Below are 26,006 nucleotides of genomic sequence, written 5' to 3'. Positions count from 1 at the left end.
AAAAAAAAAAAAGAAAAAGAAAATAAGCTCCACGAGGGCGGAGGAGTTTGTCTTTTTCTTTTCTTTTCCCCTTCCTTCCTTCCTTCCTTCCTTCCTTCCTTCCTTCCTTCCTTCCTTCCTTCCTTCCTTCCTCCCTCCCTCCCTCTCTTCCTTCCTTCCTTCTCTGTCTCTCTTTCTCTTTCTCTCTCTCCCTTTTTCTCTCTTTCTCTCTCTCTCTTTCTCTCTCTCTCTCTTTCTCCTTCCTTCCTTCCTTCCTTCCTTCCTTCCTTCCTTCCTTCCTTCCTTCCTTCCTTCCTTCCTTTCTTCTTTCTTTCTTTCTTTCTTTCTTTCTTTCTTTCTTTCTTTCTTTCTTTCTTTCTTCCTTCCTTCCTTCCTTCCTTCCTTCCTTCCTTCCTTCCTTTCTTTCCTTTCTTTCCTTTCTTTTCTTTTCTTTCTTTCTTTCTTTCGTTTTGCTCTTGTTGCCCAGGCTGGAGAGTAATGGTGCAATCTTGGCTCACTGCAACCTCCACCTCCAGGGTTCAAGTGATTCTCCTGCCTCAGCCTCCCGAGTAGCTGGGATTACCAGCACCCACCACCACACCTGGCTAATTATTTTTGTATTTTTTTAGTAGATACGGGATTTCACCATGTTGGTCAGGCTGGTTTCGAACTCCTGACCTCAGGTGCTCCACCCACCTCAGCCTCTCAAAATGCTGGGATTATAGGTGTGAGCTAGCTGGTTTGTCTGTTTTGTTCACTGCTGCATCCCTTGTGCTTAGAACAGTGCCTGGCATGTAGCAGTTGCTCAGTAAAGCTTAGCTGAATGAATACACAAGTGTGACCTCACCCCCAAACATACAAACACACACACACACACGCTCACACACATTATACAGTACACATATTGTTCTGTCTTCTCACTTTTAACACTTACTAATCTTGGAGGTTGATTCTTTTAGAACATACAGAATCATCTTATTCTTCTAAACCACTTTGCAGTATACGGTTGTGTGAATGTATTTAGCCAGTTTCTTCTTGATGAACTTTGAGACTCTTTCTAGTCTTTAGCCCTTGCAGACAATGCTGCAGAGAATCCTAGACCTTTGCAAATTCACTCATTTTGCAGATGGACTCATTCATATGACAGATGCCATCAAGTTGCTCTCTAAAAACATCACACCTATTTACACTCTCCCCAATAGCTCGTCAGAATGCCTGTTTTCATATATCTTAGTCGACACTGTGTATTATCAAACTTTTTAAAAATTGTACTGTAAGTTCTGGGATACATGTGCTGAATATGCAGGTTTGTTACATAGGTATACATGTGCCATTGTGGTTTGTGCACCTATCAACCACCATCTAGGTTTTAAGCCTGGTATGCATTAGTTATTTGTTACAATAGCAAAGACTTGGAATCAACCCAAATGCCCATCAATGATAGACTGCATAAAGAAAATGTGACACATATACACCATGGAATACTATGCAGCCATAAAAAAGAATGAGTTCATGTCCTTTGAAGGAACATGGATGAAGCTGGAAACTATCATCCTCAAAAAACTAATACAGGAACAGAAACCCAAACACTGCATATTCTCACTCGTAAGTGGGAGTTGAGCAACGAGAACACCTGGGCACAGGGAGGGGAGCATCATGCACTGTTGACAAATGGGATCGAACTAAACTAAAGAGCTTCTGCTCAGCAAAAGAAACTATCTCATGACTGCAATCCCAGCACTTTTGGATGCCCAGGCAGGCGGATCATGAAGTCAGGAGATAAGAGACCATCCTGGCTAACATGGTGAAACCCCGTCTCCAATAAAAATACAAAAAAAATTAGCCAGGCACGGTGGTGGGAGCCTGTAGTCCCAGCTGCTCCCGAGGCTGAGGCAGGAGAATGGCGTGAACCTGGGAGGCGGACCTTGCAGTGAGCTGAGATTGCGCCACTGCACTCCAGCCTGGGTGACAGAGCGAGACTCTTGTCTCAAACAACAACCACCACAACCACAACAACAGAACAAAAACAAGAAACTGTCATCAGAATGAACAGGCAACCTACAGAATGGGAGAAAATTTTTGCAATCTAGCCATCTGACAAAGGGCTAACACCCAGAATCTACAAGGAACTTAAACAAATTTACAAGGAAAAAACAAGCAACTCCATCAAAAAGTGGGCAAAGGATGTGAACAGACACTTCTCAAAAGAAGACATTTATGTGGCCAACAAACTTTTTAATCTTTGTTAACATACTCAGTAAAACATTTTTACCAATTTTAATTTGCTGCTTCTTTTAGTTTCTTTCATTTGTTCTCTCTCTATGTGAATCATCTGTTTATGTGTTTTGCTCATTAAAAAAATGAGTCCTTAGCCTTTTATTTGTGGTTCACATTCCTGTTTTTATATTAAACCCTTTATATATTAGTCTTTTGCTCATAATTTGTCTTTCAAATATTTTCCCCATGTTTTCATTTTTTTATATCACTTTAGTATTTTTGGTATATGTGAAATTATAAATATTTATATACTCAACCTTATCAATATTTTTATGTATGGCTTTTGAGTTTTTGTCTTGATTGTAAGGACTTTCTCCTCTCTCAAGATTATATGAGAAGATTACCTTATGTTTATTTCTGATGCTTTAAAACTTTAAAAAAATTAAATATATATATTTTTTACCTGTAATTTATTTTAGTGTAAAGACATGAAGGAGAATTTAGTTTGACTTTTTTTTTTCCTTTATGATTGGCCAGGTTTTCCGATAATATTTATTGAATCATCCATTTTTCCTGCAATGATGTGAAATTTGCCTTATGCATTATTTTATATTTTCCAGTCTCTTTTGGGACTTTCTGCTTTGGCTCATTGATCCATCTGTCTATTTATGCACCAGAATCAAATATTTTCATTAATGTAGCTTTGCAATCTCTTTTAATTTCTGGTAAGACTAAGCACACAAAGCCTTTCTGAAGTTTTTTTTTTCTGATTGCTACTGAGCCTTTTGGTAAGAAAGAAAGCATTTTTAGGGGGTACAATTGCCCTCCTTTCTTTTGGGTGCCCAGAATGGTGCATGGAATATATGCTTCTTTATTCTATTATTTAACAAGTCCCATTTCCCTGCTGAAAAGTCAAACTTCATAAAATGGAGATAGTAAAATAAAAGCTAGTCATCTTTCCTTCAATTCCCCTGAAGTTAGCACCCTGACTGCAATCTGACACGTTGAGGTTAGGTTATGGCTTGGATTGTCGGTAGCAGATGTGATAGGATGGGTCGAAACTTGAATTTACCAATGAATGTAGCAGTCTGAAGATACAAGCTTTCCACTTAAAAAGAAAGCAAAATAGAAAAAAAAATGCAAATTGCACACAAAAAATCTGGCCCTTGGCATCATTGGCCTGCAGCTGGTACACGTGATTCCATGAAATGTTTAAGGAAATGCAAAGCTCGTGAAGCCTGGGGCTAAGGCCGTAGGGCTGACATGCTGCCAGAGCTGCATAGAGGCGGCTTCCTCTGCTCCTTCCTGGGCCTCCTGAAGTCCCTGGACACTGATGCAGTGGGAGCTTGGTATGAAGTTAATGTTTTGAGTGGGTGAGGTGTAGGAAGCAAAAACAGATATTTAGACATTTTTTTCTTCTCTGCTTCTGTCTCATGGAATATGCCTGGCTTCCACGGGAACAGGCCCCCATTGTGTACCCCTGCCCTGGGCAATTTGGCAAGGGTGCCATCTGTGGCCTCAGGAGAGACCATCTCTGAGAGTGTGTGAAGAACCTGGGGAGCAGAACCCAGCTCCTCAGAGAAGCAACTACAAGACAGCCTGAAGTGTACCCACCCTGACCTGGGTGAGCCGCAGGAGTCATCTGTTGGACGCCTCTGCTGTCCTCCCCTGAGCATCTGTCGCTGCAGAATCACTCAAATCTCAGGGTAGAAAAGTGCCCACAGCTTGGTACTTATAAGCCAAGATGAGCACCCCCCTCCTCACACACATACCAGTGAATACATTTAGAGCCGGGCGTCTTCTCCTCCCTTTCTCAGAGACCACGCTAATGTGTGCCTGCAATGGAGAAGGGCGGGTGAGGGGAACTGGAAGTTTCTGTTTTGAGCGAATGAGCTATGTGCGCTGTCCAGGTTGGAAGGAAGTCACCTGCTTTCAGCTCAGTGCACCCTTAGCGTCCTCCCCGCAGTTCAGTGTCAACCACAGCTCACAGGTGGCTTTGCAGGACCTGTTGTAGGGGTGGGGCAGGTGGGGCAGACACCCCTGTAGGAGGCCTCGCCTGTGGGATGTCCTAATGGGCGCTGCTGCTAAACCACACCTGCCTCCTGTGTTGCTGCCCCAGGGCTCTAGCTTTGGCCATTTGAGGTCACTCCTGCCTTGTCTTCTGTGTCTCTCTTTTTAAATGCTCTCCTCTGTCGCAAAAGGTCCCCTTTGTTGCTTCTGTCTTCCCAGAGCACTCCACTTTGTCATCCTCAGGGAGGACTGGGAAATTGGGGGTCAGGGTCAAAAGATGAATTGTGACGTGGGCCTCCCTGGGAGGCCAGAAGACCACGCACAATGTTCCAAGCTGTAGCCACACACATGCTTACCAAGGAGGGGCTCCTGTTGGCCGTGGGATGGGCATCTGCTTCCCATGGCTGATGAGAAGATTCAATGCATGCAGGAATAACGGCAATTCTGGTTGTTTCTGTTTACTGAATGTTCACTATCTGCAGGCACTGTTCTCAACCACTTAGTATGTATGACTTCTCTCAATCGTCACAAAACCTGTAAGCACCCATTTTTATTGTCCCTATTTTTATAGATAAGTCACAGTGAAATGCTAGAATTCAGTGAGCCCGAAAGGGTGCCTGTCTCACAGTAAAATCTCAGTAAAGGTTGTGGCTGTGGCAGCCACTTGTCTTGGCTCATAGAACCAACTAAGTCAATCTCTTTCCAACTCTGTGTACGGGGACTTTGCATTGGTAGCTTAAAAGTGGCCATGGTGGGAGTATTTACACTACAGGAACTGGCATGTGCTATAAGTTTCTTTTCCTTTTTTCTGAAGAGACGACTTCACCACCGTGACTACTAATATTATGCTTCTACTGGCATAGAAATAATCTTGGAATTGGTTCCTATTAAAATCAATGCACTAAAAGAGGAGATCCTTCCCAAATTTCTTTAATGGTGAAAACACAGTTCTTTGCACCCTTCTGTCACTATATTACTAATAAAATCCAACCAGAGGTTGGGCACAGTGGCTCACGCCTATAATCCCAGCACTTTGGGAGGCCGAGGTGGGTGGATCACTTGAGGAGGTGGGTGGATTACTTGAGGCCAGGAGTTCGAGACCAGCCTGGCCTACATGCTGAAACTCCGTCTCTACTAAAAATGCAAAAATTAGCCGAGTGTGGTGACATGCACCTCTAATCCCAGACACTTGGGAGGCTGAGGCACGAGAATCACTTGAACCCAGGAGGTGGAGGTTATAGTGAGCCAAAGTTGTGCCACTGCACTCCAGCCTGGGCAACAGAGCGAGACTCCATCTCAAAAAAAAAAAAAAAATTCCAATCTGGGAAGAGTTTTACTGCAATGGACTTCAACTGTGGGAGTCTTAGAGGGGGCCTATAATTAGGGGCAAATAGCCCTGAGAATCCCCAGGTACAGCTTGGAAAGCCACATATAATCTGTCATCACTAGGTAAGTTGGGTGTCACTGTGGCTGCCATACCATTTTTCCTGAAAGCAAAGATGCTGTCCAATAATCTGATCATTTGAGGCAGACTGTGGAAAGAGAAGTTCATTCCAACTCCAGGAGAGGCTGGGGACGGAGAGGCAGCTGGACAGAGGGGATTTAGCATGGGATAACGTGGAGCTCCTTGGATCCTGGTTCCAGTCCCATGTTGACCTGCCTGTGGGGACTCAAGAAAGTCACTTGAGATCTCTGCTCTTTTCCACAAATCAAGGGATTTGATCTAGAAAGCACTGCAGAAGGCATCTCATCCATCATTGGCATACGCAAGTGATTTGTTCACAGAATGTCCTGAAGACTATAAAGCATTAATTTTTTTTCTTATTTTGCATCAAGCCAAGATGCGTGTTGTAAGGAAAGAACGGTGGCTTGGTGTTTGTGTGGAATGGATAATAAACGGAGCTTGTGTATGTCTTGCTTGTCTAGCAATCTAATGCCTTCTGAGGACCTGCACTTAATGCGTCTGACTTCTGGGCTGCCTCCATATCCTGCACATACTCCTCCTGCTTCTTTGTAATTGTTCATTATTGTTTCTCTGTGCCCCTGTATAGGATAAGATTTGGGGGAGCAGGGCTCAAAATGTGTATTCATTTCTTCATTCAACAAACATTCATTGAAACCTACATGTGCTTCAAAGAACATCAGAGGTGGATGAAACAAAATTCTTCTTTATTAGGGGCTTGCTGGGGGGAGGATGACAGAGAGGAAACCAGTGGAAAATAACACAAAGCGGCATATAATGGAGAACTTGCTAACAAGGTGTAGACTGCAAGTGTCTTAGAAGCTGAGAAAAAGAGGGATCCAGGACGAGGGAGTTGAAAGACATAGTCAGGGAATGCTGGAGTTGAAGGTGGAAGTGACATGAATAATATGACTTTACTGGGAAAAGCTCACTAGAGACACAGCCCCTACACTCATGGGAACTAACTTCTGATGCACCTGGAATAGTAAAAGGGGACCTGTAGGCCATGAGAGAAATAGAAGGATGTGAGTGAGATTAGAACTCTCCAAAACAAGGTGAGCAGCACGTGGAAACAGAGCACAATGCACTTAGAGGCTGAAATGAGCTGAGGGATGTGGTGCCGAGAGCCCCTGCCTAGGCTTAGGTTACCATAGGCCCCAAGGCCAAATAAGGGAGCAGACTGTTGAGGGCACTGTGTGCTCTGACCCTTTGAAACGGGCTGACTGCCTTGGGAGGCACATGCCGTGCCCTGAGGAGCAGCGTGTGTTCAGAGTGACTGCCAGCAGCTGACTGCTCAGTTGCACCACTTGAGATGCAACCCGAGGCCCTGGAATCCCCATGCTTGGAGCCCTGGGCCTGCCGGCTGAGCCAGACACACAGAGAGCATCATTCCTGAGCCTTCACACTCCCCAAAGCTGGCAACAGGCTCTAAAAGCCAGACGCCTCTCAGTGGGCACCCAGGTAGTCCAAGCACCTCCCCACACGGCAGTGAGTATCCTGTCCTAAAAGCAACTCAAAAAAGCCATTTGGTGGGTGTGTCCTAGAAGGGCTTCCAGCACCAGATACGTGAAGGGTTTAATGGCTATGAAGGTTGCTTCCAATGCTGAAATTCAATCCTTCTGCAAAAGTGCATTTGTGATGGCTAGAGGTATTTATAGACCAATAATCCATAGAGTCCTGTGAGGAAGTAGAGGTGAATTTACTCCAGAGGCCGCCCGTGGCTTCTGCACTGGATTCTACCTCACCTTGGTACCCCTTGGTGCTAGCGTGCACTTTCAGGATAGCACTTTCCACGTGACGTTCAGTCATCTGTTCATGAGACTCTCTCCTGCAAATACACCAAAGCCCCTTAAGGGCAAAGATTTTTTTTTTCCCCTCTCACTTTCGTACTCCCAGCTCTTATCACCATGCTTTGAATATACTAGTTCTCCACTTATGATTCAGGAACAGAATCAAACCAGGTAAGGGGCCAGATAGCCACCAAAGACTCTCCTTCTGGCCACTCTGCTTACTGCCCCCATGTCAAAATATAAGAACTTAATTTCCCTAGGAGGGGAACGTCAGGAAAATAACCCCACGATGTGCTTCCTTGGGAAGCACAGCCTTGAAGCAGGAACACGAAGCTTTCGGGAAGATGCACGGCCTTGCAAGCTCAGACCTTCCTTCTCCAAGAGGTGGTTTCCCACAGAGACAGCCAGATCCGTGGAACATTTAGACCCTCATGGCCTCTTTCAGGAAGGAGCTGGTTCTCTTACTTGGTTTCATTTTGAAATGCTAATTAGGTATACACAGGACTCTGCCACAGTGTCCAAGCCAGAGGTCGATCTGCTTCAGTACACTTCTTGTTTTCGATGGCTGGAACATCCTCTATGGAGACGACACCCCTCTTAGGTTAAAGTATGTTCCTTATTGTGTCGAAGTTGATCTTTCTCATTAGGAATGAACTATAGATACACATGTCCAACTTCACACAGCAGTATCAACCTTGAAATCATAGGTGTGTTGAGTATCTGCACTGTATAGTTGAGTGCCTGTATAAATGAGTTTTCCACGCATATATTTTTATAAGATTATATGCATGGAAAACTCATTTATACAGGTACTCAACTATACAGTATAGATACTCAACATGCATATAATCTTATAAAAATATATGCATGGAAAACTCATTAGCTAAACCAGTGGCATTAATGTATATATGCTTGTATATATGCATGCATGCATTTTTTTTTTTTTTTTTTGTAATCATGGAGATCTTGTACCAAACAAAATCCTATGTGGGAGCCTGTTGTACCAAACAGGTGATAGATGAGGTCTCTGCTCCAAGTAGGGTGAGCTGGAGAGGAGAGAACAGGGTGCTTCTAGCATCTTCTCCACCCCTTTCTCCTTTTTCCCTGGAGGAGTCCACAGGAACCTATGTGGGAAATCTGAGCACACCCTGGGGCCTCCGAAAACCACTAGTTTTAAGAAGCCCTACAATTACGAATCCTTTAAGACCTGATTTAAAATGTTTTTCAAATATAAATTGCTATTCTCATGAACCACATTCCCCTCAGTATTTCACTCCAGTAACCTGGTTTTTAATGCAAACCTTTTGCTGCACCTAGATGACTAGAAGACGTGGGAGCTCCTTCCTCCGGATCAAAGCAGCATGTCCTTCCCGTGACAATGCAATCCCTCCTCTTAACTTTCCTCAGGTTGAACCTCTCTGTGCCTCTTTATCTAGTTGTCCATCTCCACCCCACCCTTTAGCTAAGTGACTCTGCATGGCCTGAATGTACCTTCCATTCCTCAGTCTCTCTGGCTACAGAGCCTTCCCCCAGCATCTGCAGCAGAGAACCCATGCTTTAAGAAGCAGACATGTCCCCATGAGGGTTGGAGGAGTCCCCTAAGAAAATGAGTCCACAGCCCAATTCTGCCCAAGGGCAGGACTGGGCAGGAGCAGGAAGCAGTCTGCAAGCCCATACACAGCATCCTGGCCCACTTGAGGTCCTCCAAGGAAGTAGCTTTAAAACAACATCAGCATCAAGAAAGGGGTTTGAACCCACCCATGAGTCTCTCCTTCCACCTCAATCCCTACTGAATTCACCAGAGAAACAGAAGCCTAGGACAAAACTCTCCGCTGACTGAAAACAGAGAAGGGTGAAATCACCAAGCCTGAGTTCTGGGGAATTTCTGCAAATTCCTCAGATAGGGCAGAATGGCCTGGACAGCTGCGAAGTGAGCACGTGTGAAAGAAGAGGGAGGAGTCCCCCCAAGTGACCGCCAAGGTCGGGGCTGCAGGCACCGAGGGTGTGCGCCGGCCATGGGGCTGTCAGTGGGCACGGTGGTTAAATTGTGTCTCCTCCACCCCAGATTGGCACGTGGAAGTCCGAACCGCAGTACCCCAGAAGGTGACCTCATTTGGAGATAGGGTCTCTCTATAAATGTGATCAACTTAAAGTGAGATCATTGGGGTGGGCCTTAATCCAGTGTGACTGGTTTCAAACAAAGGGGAAATTTGGACACAGAGGCAGACATACAGGGGGAAGGCCATGTGGAGATGAAGACGGATCCATACGCCCGGACAGGGGCCCAGAACAGCTCATTCCCACAGTCCTTAGAAAGGACCTGCCCTGCCAGCATCTTGATCTTGGACTTCCAGCCCCCAGAGCTGTGACACAGCCAGTTCCTATTGTTAAAGCCAACCAGCTTGTGTCACTTTTACAGCAGCCTTAGGAAACTTATCCAGATGGGTACCCTGGACCGGCACCCAGGATGCCAGCAAAGTGGAAATACTGTTGCTGGAGCTCACGATGAGGTGGTGGATTCCCCGGAACGGGGCTGCAGAAAACCTTCAGTGAAGAGCGACATTGCTCTTGAGGGCTGGGGCTCCGGTTTTTGTCTCTGGGGATGGATTAGCTGAGATGAGACTTTCAGCTGAAGCAAGAAGGCCCAGATTTAGTAGAATCGCACTGGATTAGGGCCCATCCCAATGGCCCATCTGACTGCCCTCCACTGCTCAGCAAAGACAGGGCGGGGTTGTCTCCTGATCTTCCCAGATGAGGTGGAGTCCCAGGGAGTTCTCAGCTGACTGGATTTCCAATCTTGCAAAACAAAATTTCAGATCCAACTTAATTTGAGTCTTCTTGCTTCAGCTGTAAGTCTCATCTCAGCTAATGTATCCCCAGAGATACAAACCGGAGCCCCAGCCCTCAAGAGCAATGTCTCTCTTCACTGAAGGTTTTCTGGAGGAGGAGGCAAACAGTGTGCTCTGCTACAGTTTCTTTTGATGAATGAGGTCTCGGCTTCTTCTACTTCCCTTCTCTCCTCCTGCCCCAGCGGCCCAAAGACAGAGCAGCTGCTCAATGCCTTCTCTCTCTCTCTCTCCTCTCTACTTCTTTTTTCCCCCTAAAATCCCAGCTGCACCGCTTCTGTCCTACTTTCCCTTCCCTTCTCTGTTCCAGCTCTGTCAACTTCCTTCCCCATTTTGTATATTTTCCCCGTTTTTGCTAGCATTATGCTCTTTCGTATGTAGATCAGTTTAGCTTCTCTTTGCTTTTTCTAGTCTCTTCTGCAGCCTTCGTTTCAGTAAGAACAACAAAGGCAGGGCCAGGAATCAGCTGGACCAGACCAGAGAAGATTCCTTCCTCATTTGAAGGAGGAGGTTGCAAAGGCATCATTTTAAAAATATAAATTATATTTATGTATGTATGCTTTTAGTCCCAGTCACATAGGAAAAATATAAACTTTACCTTTTCTCTTTGTTTAGGCCTAAAATGTTCCCGTACAGAAGCATTTAGTCTCAGAAAAAAGTATGAGTTCCCCAACTGGAAACATACAAACCTCTTTATTTTTATTTATTTATATTATTTTAGACAACGTTTCGCTCTATCACCAAGGCTGGAGTGCAGTGGCGTGGTCACGGCTCAGAGCAGCCTCGACCTCCCAGGCTCAAGTGATCCTCCCACCCCAGCCTCCTGAGTACCTGTGACTACAGGCATGCACCATCATTTTTTTCTTTTGTCGAGACGGAGTCTTGATGTGTTGAACAGGCTGGTCTCAAACTCAAGTGATCCTCCTGCCTCAGCCTCCTAAAAGTGCTAGGATTACAGGCATGAGCCACTCCACCCAGCCATAAACCTCTTTAAATGGCTACCAAATGTAACTACCACCACCTCTCAATGCCACTGTTTCCTTTACAACATTTTCCGTTTTTAACATATAATATGTGTGTCTTTTAGAAAAAATGCACAGAGAAGCTAAAAGAAAAGAAAATTAATTCCACTACTCAGAGATAACCACTACTAACACCTTGGTATATATCCTTTTAGATTCTGTTTTATTGAAATATACATATGAATATATATTTATCTGCCTAAGAATATGTATTTATAAAAGTGGGATTAAACCCATATTATTTACATATTTATGAAAATGGAATGAAATATATACTCCTTCATAAGCTTTGCTGTCTTTCCACATCGACACATTTATTTGAAGCCTCATTTTCTGTGGCTGCCCAAGTCATGGTGGAGGATCAGAGGCAAATCATTTTCTTGATGAGGACGAGGAATAAGGATAGGAGAAGGAATTAGAATCCGTGGCATTGCCAAGCCTGGATGCACAGGTGCTCATGAAATAATTGTTGATGGATTGAGCAAAACATTAAAGGAAGATTTCTCAGAGAGGACAGCTAATTTATTCGGGATGAATTTTAACTTTTTTAATACAGGGATTTTAGATCATGGGAGAGTTGGCCTGACCTGCCTTGAAGCGTAATATTTCCCAGCAACTCTGCTCACTCAGGCATGTAGACTCATTTTAAATTTGAGTTTAAAAGTCCTACATCTAACGGCCAGCTGCCAGAACTCACTAATGGGGGTGTCCATGAATCTGGAGGGCCTCTTCACGGAGATGGCATTTGGGTAAAACTCTCAGGCTTGTTTTACGGATTCAGGATATTCACTAAATCTGGACATACTTGAGGAACCACCCACACTTTAGGGAACTTTTTAAACCAAACTTTCTGGGATTTATGCATCACCACAAAAAAATTTCCCATGACTTACATGACCAAGAGGGAAAACAATGCTGGTTTTCATAAACACTCAAATCTCTTGGCTCAGGACACAGTGGCTGAGGAGACACCATGGACTGAGCAGAATCATATGGGCATCCACACATTCTCAGCTGCGGTCGGGTGCAGAGCCACCGGCGCCGCTGTCTGGCGCAGGTCTGCGGGATGGCCGTGACGGTGCATCTGAGTAGAGTGGTAGAGGTGCTGCGTGTCTTAGTAAATGCCCTGAGGCTGGAAATTATTGCTGAGATATCTGGCATTTTAAATGCACATTCCAGGCAGGCTGGGGGCTTCTGGCCAACCTATGTGAACTTAAGGGAACAAAATCATTCTCCTTTGAAATGCCCCCATTACCAAAAATGGGACTCTTGTTATCTTGTACTCAGTCATGATCGGATGAGGGAAAAGTCTCAGCCTGGCAACTCCCTCCTCCTAACTACTGTCTCAGAGATTCTCAGTGGAAGCATCTGAAGTTACCTCCTTTGGGTGGCCAACTGCTTGGAGCGCAGACAGTTTCCCTGCCCTGCCCTACTCGGGGGATTATTTCATGCCCTTCCCATAAATTAGGAAAATCGGGGCTGTTTCAATGGTACAACTGGGGTGGTTTCTTCGAACGGGCTCCACAGCTTTTTGGTTCACCTTCTTGAACAAGGTGACTGTAAAAGAGAATCACTGATCTTTAGGTCAAAAGGCTCTGAATTTTTAAACCCTTTAGTTTGCAAAAAAAACCAAAAAACAAAAAACAAAAAACAAAAAAACACTTTTGTAGCTCTGTTGATATGATATAGATGACTATGTCCCCAAATGCCCACCCCATCTCTCACCCTAATTTGCTGACCCTAGAATCTGTCCTTGTCTTCTCCATCACCTTTCAGTCCTAGGCATTCATGCCTCCTTCTAGCACTTTCGCCTCCCGAATCCCCACATTTACCAACAATGTTGATCAAGGCTAACTTTGTAATCACAGGTTTAGCTTCACCTTTGGGTGGCACAAGAGCTCCACCTGGGTACTCGATGTGCTGGGGTGACTGGGGTGAAGCGCAGGCAGCAGGTGCCAAGCTGGCCCCCACCTTCCCCGACACCCAGCACCTCACCACGGACCACTCTCAGCTCCTGCTTTCCTTACAGGTTATTTATCCAGGTGCTGGAAGTCTGGTTCCTTCGAACAGGCTCCATAGCTGTTTGGTTCACCTTCTTGAACAGGGTGACTGTAAAAGAGAGTCACTGATCTTTAGGTCAAAAGGTTCTGACTTTAAAAAATTTTTAACTTTAAAACATGGTGGTAAAATACACATGACATAAACTTTACCATTTAAAATATTTTTTAAATTTTATTTTATTTTTTAAGAGATGAGGTCTTGCTATGTTGCCCTGAGTGGAATGCAGTGGTATTTACAGGTGCATCCCCAGTACTGACCAGCATGGGAGTTTTGACCTGCTCCGTTTCTGACTTGGGCCGGTTCACCCCTCCTTAGGCAACTTGGTAGTCTCCTGTTCCCAAGAGGTCACCATATTGATGTGGAATTTAGTGCGGACACCCGATTGGCATAGCCCAGAACTATAGCCTACATATCCTGGGCTCAAGCGATCCTCCCACCTCAACCTCCTGAATAGCTGGGACCACAGCTAGGTGTGTGCCACCTTACCTGGCCATCTTAATTATTTTTAAGCACATTCATATAGTTGTGCAACCATCACCACCATCCAGCCATAGAACTCTTTTTATCCTCCCAAACTGAAACACCACAGCTCCTAAACAATTCTCCATTCCCCTCTCCCCTAGGCCCTGGCAACCACCATCCTACTTTCTCTATGAATTTGACTATTCAGTATATATCATATGAGTGGAATCATACAGCATTTGTCCTTTTGGGTCTGGGTTATTTCACTTAACATAGTGTCCTCAAGGTTCATCCAGGTTGTAGCATCTGTCAGAATTTCCTTCCTTTTTTTTTTTTTGGAGACAGAGCCTCATTCTCTCTCCCAGGCTGCAGTGCAGGGTGGGATCTCGGCCCACCGCAACCTCCGCCTCCTGGGTTCAAGCGATTCTCCTGTCTCAGCCTCCTGAGTAGCTGGGATTACAGGCTTGCAACACCATGCCCGGCTAATTTTTATATTTTTAGTAGAAACGGGGTTTCACCATGTTGGCCAGGCTGGTCTCGAACTCCTGACCTCAAGTCATCTGCCTGCCTCGGCCTCCCAAGTGCTGGGATTACAGGTGTGAGCCACTGCGCCCAGCAGAATTTCCTTCCTTCTTAAGGCTGAATAAGATTCCATTGTCTGGATATGACATATTTTGTTTACCCACTCATTGTTGATGAACACTTAGGTTATTCTACCTTTTGGCTATTGCGAATAATAGTGCTATGAATATGGGTGTATGAATATGGACCTGAACTATGAGATCATTGTAGATTCACATGCATATAGGAAATAATATAGGGGTGTGTGTGTACATGTATTTAGTTCTATGCGATTTTATACCTGTGTGGGGTCATATGGCCACCACCAAAGTCAAGATACAGAGCAAGGATCCTTTGTGTTGACCAGGCCCCCAAGTTCAGCCCTAAATTTTAGTTTCCGTTTCTAAAGGGTGAGAAGCAATAAACAGCTTAGCCCTCCTTTGGAGTGTCCTGTTCTAGGTTTTCTGGGGGATACCACAGTGGTAGCAGTGGGGAGACCTGGACCTAGGCTGATGGCTCCTCAGCCTATGGTTAAAACTGAGGCAGTGAATTCAGCTGCACATTCAGGGCAGTGAATGGAGCAGGGGATGGGGGTGTGGCCTCTCTTATCCAACAGCACCCCCAGCCAGTCCCCCTACTTCACATCCCACGTCCTGGATAGTGACCACCAGGCTCATGCCATCCATCCCCACACTGCTAGTCAAATCTCAGCCGATGCCATCAGAATTGCACCCCAAATGGTGGCCCCTCAAATGAAATAATTCCACTAGAACAGTGCTGTCTGATGAGAATAAAACGTGAGCCACACAGGTAATTTTAAAAGAGTTTCCTTAAAATTAAAAATAGGTAAAAGTAATTTTAATAATCCATTGCGTTTAATCTAATACGTAAAAAATATCATTTCAACATATAATCAACAGAAATATTTTCAGTGAGGTACTTTATATTTTTTATATCCTTTTTTGCCCTCCATACTATGTCTGATACCTGGTGCACTGTTTGCACTTACACCAACCATGTCTCCGCTTGGTCGAGTCACTCCTCAGGGACTCAAGAGCCCACATGGATTGGTCAGCATAGTTGCAGATGCAACCTCTGCACAATCAAACTGGGACCACCTGTTGTCCCAGGAGCTTCCTAACTCCTCTGATGGGAGCGTCTGCCTTGATCAGCACTCAGGTAAGCCACGCCATGGACCAGCTGGTGGTGGGGAAAAGGCCAACTTTGCTTTTAGGGGTTTCTTATTGTGGGAACCTGCTGCTCATCAGCAGCTCTAGTTGGTCCACCTGCTTTGTGGCGCCGACATGGGAACCTGTTTCGAGCGTCGGAGAAGAAGCACTTGGCCCTCAAAGCAGGTTGACACCTTTGAGGAGGGTGGAGGCCAAGTCAGTAGGCAACAGCTTGTAGGGGAATTAAAATGGAATTCTGAACTTTTGGAAAGAAGTGGATTTCTGGCACTTAGCATAGTTCCAGAATGAACTCTGGAGGTCGGTGTAGTTTCTTGGATCCAGGAGGCCTGGGGGTTCCATAGGAGTCATCTGGGTTGACCTCATAAGTGCCCCAGGGTGAGGGGCAATCCTCTGTCCCCCCAGGCACTTCTGTTCAAGTATTCTGCCCAGGAGTTGGCATGGCCACCCACATCCAGCCACCTCAAGAGATAGATGGAATACCAGCAGCCCACAGTCGTCCCTTGTCAGCAAAAAGCACCCTGGAAATGGGTGGCTGGATAAAAGGTCCTCTGTCTGTTGTTGGCTGGGACAGCGTCTACCACAACCTACACTTTTATTATGGGAATATTTGTCTATATGCTTAATGCTCCTGAGAGAAGTGCATATTTTCTGCTAAATGTGTGACTTCATGGGCTTGCAGTTAATGGCTTTCCTTGGAGAGGCCTTCATGCTTCTATTTGGAGTCTGACTCCTACCTTTCCACCCTCAGCCTATCTAAGCCTGAGCAGGTGCATAAAGTGATCTGGCCTAGTGAATGGGAAGGTGTTCACAGACAGAATCTGTATATTTTACGTATACTGCATTCAACAGAATACAGTCATGTATTGCGACATTTTCATTAGTGATGGACCACATATACAATGGTGGTCCGGTGAGATGATAATGGATCTGGACCATCTAAGTTTGTGTGAGTACACTCTATGATGTTTGCACAACAATGAAATCATCTAGTGACATATTTTTCAGAACATATCCCTGGTGTGACTGTATATAAGGCCAATTTCATCTGTTTCTTTTTATTTTTTATTTTATTTTATTTATTTATTTTTTTGAGACGGAGTCTCTCTCTGCTGCCCAGGCTAGAGGTGCAATGGCACCATCTCGGCTCACTGCAAGCTCCGCCTCCCGGGTTTGCGCCATTCTCCTGCCTCAGCCTCCCAAGTAGCTGGGACTACAGGAGCCTGCCACCACACCTAGCTAATTTTTTGTATTTTTTTAGTAGAGACGGGGTTTCACCAAGTTAGCCAGGATGGTCTCGATCTCCTGACCTTGTGATCCGCCCACTTCGGCCTCCCAAAGTGCTGGAATTACAGGCTTGAGCCACTGCTCCTGGCCCTTTTTATCTTTTTAATGTGGTTACTTGAAGGCTTAAAACTACATACGTAGCTTGTGTTATATTTGTGTCGGGCAACACTTTTCCAGTGGACGCTAAATGTTATGATACACTGGGCTGGGAGTCACTGCATCCGAGTTCCAATGTCATCTGTCGCACTAGTAAACCTGGAAGGCTTTGAGTAAATCTGTTCTCTGGGCCTCTGTTTCCTCATCTGTAGAACAGGAGAGTTGAACTAGATCATATCCAACCTACAGGCAACTTTCAACTTCTCTGCTACCCAGGTAATGGGTAAGTTAGAAAGAAATGACAGTTTCACACAGCCGGTCTCCATTCCTGCAGAAAGACAGGGCACGTGCTCGCACTGTCTAATCAAAGGTTAAACAGCATGGCACTGCTAAATGGAGGAGCACACAGGGCACTCTTTTATTTATTCATTAGCCACCACCCATTGAATTCCATAAAGACTACTCTCTCCTTGGCAACCTGAGCTCCTGAGTCTCCTTACATGCCCATGTCCAGGAGGTGTGATGGGCCGAGGGGCTGGGCTGAGAAATCCTCCATTCCCGCAGCCAACTCACAAACGCAGGGCCCTGTTTCTCAGAAATCAATTTCAGGGCAAGAGGGGCAAGGCATTAACTGTCTCTTCCAGGAACACGTCACAAAAAGTCTTTTAGGAGCTGGAGAGGAGCGTCTGTGTCTGGGCTCTCTCATTGTTTATGCATGCAAACATTGAAATTAATATTTCAGATGAGCAAATAGAAGAATGCAAATCACTCACTGGCCTCTCCTCTGCATCACAGAAGCCGGCAACTGTTTCTCCTTCCTCAATCCCAGTCTCTTTTCTGGCGGCTTTGTCGGGATTCCCTTCCCATCTTGCCACTTCCTTGCTTTATGGTTTCTCTTTCCCTGGGAACAGATCTAGTCTGGTGTTCCAGTTTTCCCTCGGCCATCTCGCCCCCATTTTCCTGCCCTGCAGGCCTCCTTCCCCTGGCCCTAGCTCCCCCAGGTGACTTGCTTTTGCTGGACCTTGCCCAGCCCAACCACAAGCCCTGGCTCATGGGGTCCCCTCTGCTGGACAGGACCTTTCTTCCACCAGCAGCCCTGCAGTCTCCTCCGTCTTCCGGTTCCCAGTTTAGGTGACACGGGTTTCCTTTGCAAAGAGCTGGCCTTACGGTGCCTCACTGTCTGATCCTTGCCATCCCCGCTTCATTTTATTAATCCTTCCAACCACCATGCCAGATGGGGGCTCTCACGAGGGAAATAGCAGGTCAGGGAGGTTGGAACGCAGCCAGTCCGCTCTGGAGCCCACACAAGTAACCCCTGTGCTGACTCGCTTCTCCTTCTCCTGACTCGCTTTCTCTCTCTCCTTTGCGTTCCTGCAGCACATTTTCTGTATCTCTGGTATAGCGCTTGTGTTAGTTTGCCAGAGCTGCCATCCAAAATACCATAGACGGGTGGCTATGGTATTTTATGAAATAGAAATTTATTTTCTCACAGTGCTGGACACTAGACGTCCAAGAGTGAGGTGTCAGCAGGTTTTTGAACCATTTTCCGGAAGCCTCTCTCCTTGGCTTGTAGATGGCATCTTCTCCCTGTGTCCTCACATGCTCTGCCTTCTCTGTGTGTCTGTGTCCTAATCTCCTCTTCCTATAGGGACACCAGTCATATCGGATCGGGCCCACCCATAAGACCTCATTTTAACTTAATTGCCATTTAAAGACCCCATCTTCAAATACAGTCACATTCTGAGATATTGGAAGTTACAGCCTCGACATGAGAATTTGGAGTAAGTGACACAATTCTGCCTGTAACAGTAGCAATCACAGTTAACTTTAAACTGCAGTGAGTCACGTGAGTGCTTGTTCCACTTCTGGCTGATAGAGACTGCATCTGAGTTAGCCCCGTGTTCTTCCCCGGGTTAACTTCCGCTCAGCACTATTAAGGGGAGTCCGGATCTTACACGCCAAGATAACCAGGTGGTTATCTTTGTATGGGGGGAGGATGCGTCGTGTCTTTTTGTTTACCCGTCTTTGTGTGATTGAACAGAGGAAAAAAGGAGAGGAGGTTCAGGCTGACACAGCATTCGCTGCTCGGGTTTCAGCTAGAAAAGGCATCTCAGGAGGCCTGGGGATCTGGTAGGCTGTGAGCATAGGCCTGAGAATAGGGAGAGGGTGGCTGGGGGCTGAGCTCCAGGCAGAGGTGTGCACCCATGACTCAGGAGTGAAGAGGCTGTTGCAGGTTTGCAGGCTGCTATGGTGCCTGAGATATGTGTGTGTGTTGGTACAGGGCAGCGAGGGGCCGGAGACTAACACCTGAAATCATGACGTATAGCTGGGGCTAGGTTTGGGATGCTATGGGAGTCAGCCAAAGGTGCTGGGTTTTCTTGGCTGTTCATTGTACACAAAGTGCAATTATAGAGACAGTTTGAGAAGCAGGGCAGTGCACTGGCAGTGAGCAGTGCTGAGAAAGGGCTGGTGAATTCAGGGTGTTGCTGGCGCCCTCCTCAAGTTCGTGGAGTGCAGTTTCCTGGAAGAGGTATCTTCAGTTCTCGCTGTCACCCTTTTTTAAGTAAAGAAGATAGAGCGAATCTTGCAGAACTGTTCCTAGGGTTCCCTGTCTTGGTAAACATCACCACACAGATGCCCAAACCAGAAATCAGACCACCATCCACCCTCCTCCCTAAACCTCATCCCCCTTAGTGAATCCATCACCAAATCCCACTGATTCTTCCCCACTGAAGAGCTCAGAGTCCAGCTCCACTGTGTTCCCATGTGCAGGCCACCGTCTTCTCTCCCTGGGACCCCTGCTGGGGTCTCATCTTCCTGCCACGACCTAGATCCCTCTCCCTGCAATTTGTTTTGCACTCAGCTATCAGAGACATTTTCCAAAATTTCAATTATGTCTCTCCATAGGACTGCCTGTGGCTCTCCATTGTTCTCTGGGCTAGGTCCACACTCTTTGTTGACCCCTAAGCCTGTGCAAGCCCCAGCCCCCTCCTCTCCCGTAGTTCCACCACCACCCTCCAGTGGGCCACATGGAACAATGCTGGAGTTCTAGGTTCAACTCTGGCCTCTTCCTGCCTCCTCTGCTTGCCTAAGTCTCACTCATTATTCACATCAGATGCCAGCTTTCTTGGGAGTCAGCCTTGATTCCCTAGACTGGGATCACATGAGAGGGGCCTTCAAAAAGTTCCTGGAAAGTGAGTATGATGAAAAAACTACGTATGAATTCAAAATTTTTTGGCATCAAAAGAAACTTGCACTAACTTGTTATGACGTGCGTGAACGGGATCTAGCTTGAGGCACTAAGGAGAGTAAGACGTCAGTTTCAAAGGCACCTCTACCAGAGCAACATGAATTCTATTAAAATTGAATAAAAAAACCAACTCATCAAGTGTATGGTAATGTTTGGGTGGAAAAATGATTAAATCATTGATTTTTTTTTTAAATGAAGAGCTTATGGGAACAATGCTCCAAAACAATCACCAGTTTACAAATGGATACATAGTTTTAAGAAGGGATGAGATGATATTGAAGGTTAAGCCCACAGTAGCAGACAATCCGCATCAGTTTTCAAAGAAAAACTTAATATTGTTTGCGTCCTAATTGAAGAGGACTGATGATTAACAGCTGAAACGATAGCCAGAGCCAACACCAAAGCTATCTCAAAGATTCAGCTTATCCAATTATGACTCAAAAATTAAAGTTGAGCAAATTTCCATTTGATGGGTGCCAAAATTGTTATGCCCAGATCAGCTGAAAACAAGGGCAGAGCTTTCATTGGAAATTTTAAACAGGTGGGATCAAGATCCTGAAGCATTTCTTCAAATAGTTATAACAGTAGATAAAACACAACTTTACTAGAATGATCCTGAAGGCAAATTACAATCAGAGCCGTGGCTACCAAGAGGTGGAAGGGGGCCAGTCAAAGCAAAAGCGGACCAGTCAAGGGCAAAGGTCATAGCAACAATGTTTTTTGGATGCTGAAGACATTTTGCTTGTTGACTTTCTGGAGAGCCAAAGAACAATAACATCTGCTAAGTATGAGAGTGTCTTGAGAAAGCCAAAGCTTCAGCAGAAATATGCCTGGGAAAGCTTCACCAGAGAGTCCTTTCCACTGTTACAATGCTCCTGCTCATTCCTCTCACCAAACGGGAAGATTCTGTGAGGGTTTTGATGGGAAATCATTAGGCTTCTACCTTACAGTCCTGATTTGGCTCCTTCTGTCTTTGTTTTTTCGTTCCCTAATTTAAAAAGAATTGTAAAGGGCACCCATTTTTCTTCAGTGAATAATGTAAAAAGACTGCATTGGGGCCGGGCATGGTGGCTCATGCCTGTAATCCTAGCACTTTGGGAGGCCGAGGTGGGTGGATCACCTGAGGTCAAGAGTTTGAGACCAGCCTGGCCAACATGGCAACCCCATCTCTACTAAAAATACAAAAAATTAGCTGGGCGTGGTGGCAGGCGCCTGTAATCCTAGCTACTTGGGAGACTGAGGTAGGAGAATTGCTTGAACCTGGGAGGCGGAGGTTGCAGTGAGCTAAGATCATGCAATTGTACTCCAACCTGGGTGACAGAGTGAGACTCTGTCTCAAAAAAAAAAAAAAAAAAAAAAAAAAAGACTGCAATGGCATGGTTAAATTCTCAAGACCCTCATTTCTTTAAGGATGGACTAAATGGCTGGTATCATTGCTTACAGAAGTATGTTGAGCTTGATGGAGGTTATGTTGAACTTGGAGGTTATGTTGAGAAATAAAGATTACATTTTTAACGTTTACCTTTTAATTCCACTTTTTCCAAGAACTGTTTGAAGTCTCCTGGTACTTGTCTCTAGCACCCTGGTGTAACACTTACCGCACAGAGGGTACCCATTTACCTGGTTGCATCTTCAATAGATTCTAATCTCCTATAGTACAGGGCCAAGGCTACTTGCTTTTTGTTGAACTCCTAGCGTCTAACCACAGAGTTTGCATAGAGAAGGGACTCAATGCATACTTAAGAAATGAGCAAATTGACCATGCACTCCAATGTGAGACCACAGTCACCCTGTTTCTGCTTTCTTGGGCCAGAATTTTGGAATGCTGCCCTCTCTGTAATAGACCTAATTAAATCTGGGGTCTGCAGTTCTGGTTATTTATTTATTTATTATTATTAGCAGTAGTATTGAGAACAAGTCTCACTCTGTTGCCCAGGCTAGAGTGCAGTAGCGTGATCTTGGCTCACTGCAACCTCCGCCTCCCGGGTTCAAGCGATTCTCATGCCTCAACCTCCTGAGTAGCTGGGATTACAGGTGCATATCGCTACACCTGGCTAATTTTTATGTCTTAGTAGAGATGAGGTTCTGCCATGTTGCCCAGGCTGGTCTCGAACTCCTGGGCTCAACTGATCCACCCATCTCAGCCTCCCAAAGTGCTGGGATTACAGGCATGAGCCACCAAGCCTGGCCAGTTCTGATTATTTGAATCAAGGCCCAAACTCTCCATCAATATAAATAACTCCAACAATGTAGGTAGAAGGAAGGAATAACCCACCAATCTGGGTCAGTTCTTCCTTGCCTGTCTCCGGGGCACCTAGAAGGTTAGAGCACAATGTATACCAGCTATGTGCATGGGGAAGGGCAGGAGCCCAGAACAGAGCTGGACCTCGGCAATTTTCCCTGATGTTCAGAAATAGATCCGATACCAGGGTGTCATCAGTTAGAGTAGGCCCAGGGGTATGAGGCTCTTCTTACTGTGTGTCTTAACGCCAGGCATCTTCTGTTTTCTCTGGGGAAATAAGAACATCAGGCTGAGGGCTGTGCTTGCCTGACTGACACTATACCTCCACATCCTAACACAGACCCAATGGGAAACACGCGACACGACAGAGGACGTAGTTCAATGTACTTCATAACTTGCCACGTGGGAAAGAGTGAAGGGACACCGGTTTCTCTCCCCAGGGCTTTGGCCAGCCCTGGTAGACAGAACAAGACACTGGAGGAAGTTCAGTGACTCACATGGCCCTGGGATGGCTCACAGTCAACAGAGGCTGCTGAGGCATCTGTTAAAAGCCATCTCTGTGTGTGTCTAGAGAGTTGCACTCTGTAGTGGCAGACAGAGAGACCAGGAGTCTATTATATAGCCAGGGAGGGCCGGTACCTTCAGGGGAGAGAGAACATAGCAGCAAAGAGCAGGTGGTCACTTGGGATTCCCAGTTAAAGAGGGCAACTTGGCCACATGTTTGTGGAACTCTATCGACATTACAGAGAAGGGTTAAGGAACAAGAGGGCAGAAAGCTGCGAGGATACAGAAAAGGAGGGTGGAGTCAGTTGCAGCAGCTTTTTGGAAGGTATAAAGCACATGGACAAATAGCAACTGATTTAGCAGATGTGGAAAACTCATTGCTAACCATGAGTGAAGAAAGACAAAAAGCAGTCCAATTTAGACCACAGAACCCTCTAACGGCCCAGGAATGGCAGCACCGTGTGCCTTTAGTAGCAGAGGTCAAAAAAAGGAACATGCCTTGAAAAACTGTTTAAGAAAATGTTAGAGACTGCCCCCCGTTCCTATTTCCTCCTCCATCTGCACAGCCAGAGCACTGTCTGGACCCCGTGCTGATAGGAAACCAGACATTCTTTTTCCCTCTGGAGATGGTGAAACTGAAGATCTCTGAGCTGAGCGACACTGGGCACAATGAACCAATTCTCAAATGGCTGTTTTGGAACATTTCCCAATGGCGGTGAGCTGGGTCCTGCAGGAGGTGGTGGCCCCAAATTGATGAAGAGGGAGGAGGTTTTATAATGGGGGAAGTGACTCATGACAAAGCACAGATGCCAGAAAACACCAGTTGTCTGCGGTGGTTGTTAATGAGATGGGCTTGGCTGGCACTAATGGAGACAGTGAGAGGCGACAGAAATGAGAGATGAAGGTGAACTGGGATCTGAGGACGGTGGTGAGGCTCAGACAGGGGGTTGAAGATCTCTGCCGGGTTCTGAAGCAAGAAAGCAAAATGACCGAAGCATCCTTTGAGGAAGACATTCCTGCACCTGAATGCGTAGGCTGGGGTCTGGAGAAGCTGGTAGCAGGGAGCCCAGGAAAAAGCCTTTGACTATAACCAAGGGGTATGGCAGTGAAGGGCTAGGACAGGGGTGGAGTGGTGGTGAGAGCAAGCACGCTGGCAAACCCTTCGCCCGGCCACGGCAAGTGCTTGCCCGTTCCTGTGACTCTGCTCATTTGCTCCCCAAGGACACTGCTGCTCTTCATAAATGTAAATACTTTTGGCAGGTCAGAACACTAGATTTATGAAAGCAAAGTCTCAGTTCTTTGAATTATTGAAGGCATCCTAGCCAAAAAATGAACTTGAATTTACACAGAAAATACCTGCGGTCTTAAGAGACTTCTTGATCTGTTATCAGTCTTCAACCAACCACAGATAACTGAATGTGCTGTTCCCTCACATTCAGAGGGGCAGAGCCTGTCCAGAAAGGCAGGGCATCACCCTTCCCCACCCCAGTTATCAGGTCTGCAGCCTCCCCTCAGTCCTCTCTGCCCTATCCTCTCCCACCCTTCCTTCAGGCCCGACTGTCTCCTCTCTAATGCTGACCCTGAGTCCCTCAGCCCGAGTTAGCACAAGGCTTACCAGAGCACCTTTTGGCAGGTAGTAAGTGCATAAGAAATTCAGTTTTTTTCTTTTTTCTTTCCTTCTTCTTCTTCTTCTTTTTTTTTTTTTTTTTTTTTGAGACAGAGTCTCGCTTTGTTGTCCAGGCTGGAATGCAGTGGTGCAATCTCAGCTCACTGTAACCTCCGTCTCCCGGGTTCAAGCAATTCTCCTGCCTCAGTCTTCTGACAAAACTGGGATTACAGGTGCCTGCCACCATGCCTGGGTAATTTTTGTATTTTTAGTAGAGTCGGGGTTTCAACATGTAGCCAGGCTGGTCTCGAACTCCTGACTTCACGTGATCCACCCACCTCGGTCTCCCAAAGTGCTGGGATTACAGGAGTGAGCTACTGCACCCGGCCCCAGTTGTTGTTTTTAATTATGATGGCAAAATCCCTGATGGAACAACCTTTGACTTACCAGGGAAGCTGGACCCGGGGTGGCCTGCATCACAGAGCTAATTGCGTGAGCTCAGTGGGTGGGCAGAGGATGCTATTGACTGATTTTTTTCATCCTTCTTTATTCCAATTCCAGGACATGTCCAGTCTTGTACCAAAGTTGCTTCTTTTTGCCTAGAGTCTAAAGGATGAAACCAAGTAGCCTTCCCTCTTATAATACTGGAAATCACACCAGGCCTATTGTTTGGTCTAGGTATGAATTTGTCACTTTTCTTCTCCTTTTTTTTTTTTTTTTAAATTGTGGTACAACACCCATGACATACAATTTATTATAAAATTTACCCAGTTATTTATTTATTTATTTGAGATGGAGTCTCGCTGCGTCACCCAGGCTGGAGGTGCAGTGGCCATCTCGGCTCACTGCAAGCTCCGCCTGCCGGGTTCGCGTCATTCTCCTGCCTCAGCCTCCCGAGTAGCTGGGACTACAGGCGCCCACCACCACGCCTGGCTAATTTTTTTGTGTGTTTTTAGTAGAGACGGGGTTTCACCGTTTTATCCAGGATGGTCTCGATCTCCCGAACTCGTGATCTGCCCACCTGGGCCTCCCAAAGTGCTGGGATTACAGGTATGAGCCACTGCGCCCGGCCTACCCAGTCATTTTTAAGGGTACATTTCAAAAGGCTCTAAGTTGTCATGCCATTTTCCACTGACTTTTTAAATCCATGTTCTCACCCACATTCTTCATGAGCAACCTGCTCTTCTCTTGGCTGAAGAACCTTTGCTTTGGTTACAGTCCTGGAGTCAGTGGGGAGACAGACACCAACCTTGTGAAATGCACCCCCCTCCAGGGCCTCCCGACATCTGGTCAGGAGGCTTCTGCTCAAACCTGCCCTTGATGTTCAGCCCTCAGTGAAGGGATCGTTTTCCTCCTGGGCCGCTCTCACGCTGCCAAACCCTAGCGGCCTCTCCGTATGGGTTTCTCTGTACGGTCTTGCTGTG

The sequence above is a fragment of the Chlorocebus sabaeus genome, chromosome 16 (genome assembly GCF_047675955.1).
Source record: "Chlorocebus sabaeus isolate Y175 chromosome 16, mChlSab1.0.hap1, whole genome shotgun sequence".
Classification (NCBI taxonomy): domain Eukaryota; kingdom Metazoa; phylum Chordata; class Mammalia; order Primates; family Cercopithecidae; genus Chlorocebus; species Chlorocebus sabaeus.
Note: the sequence above shows the minus strand (reverse complement) of the source record.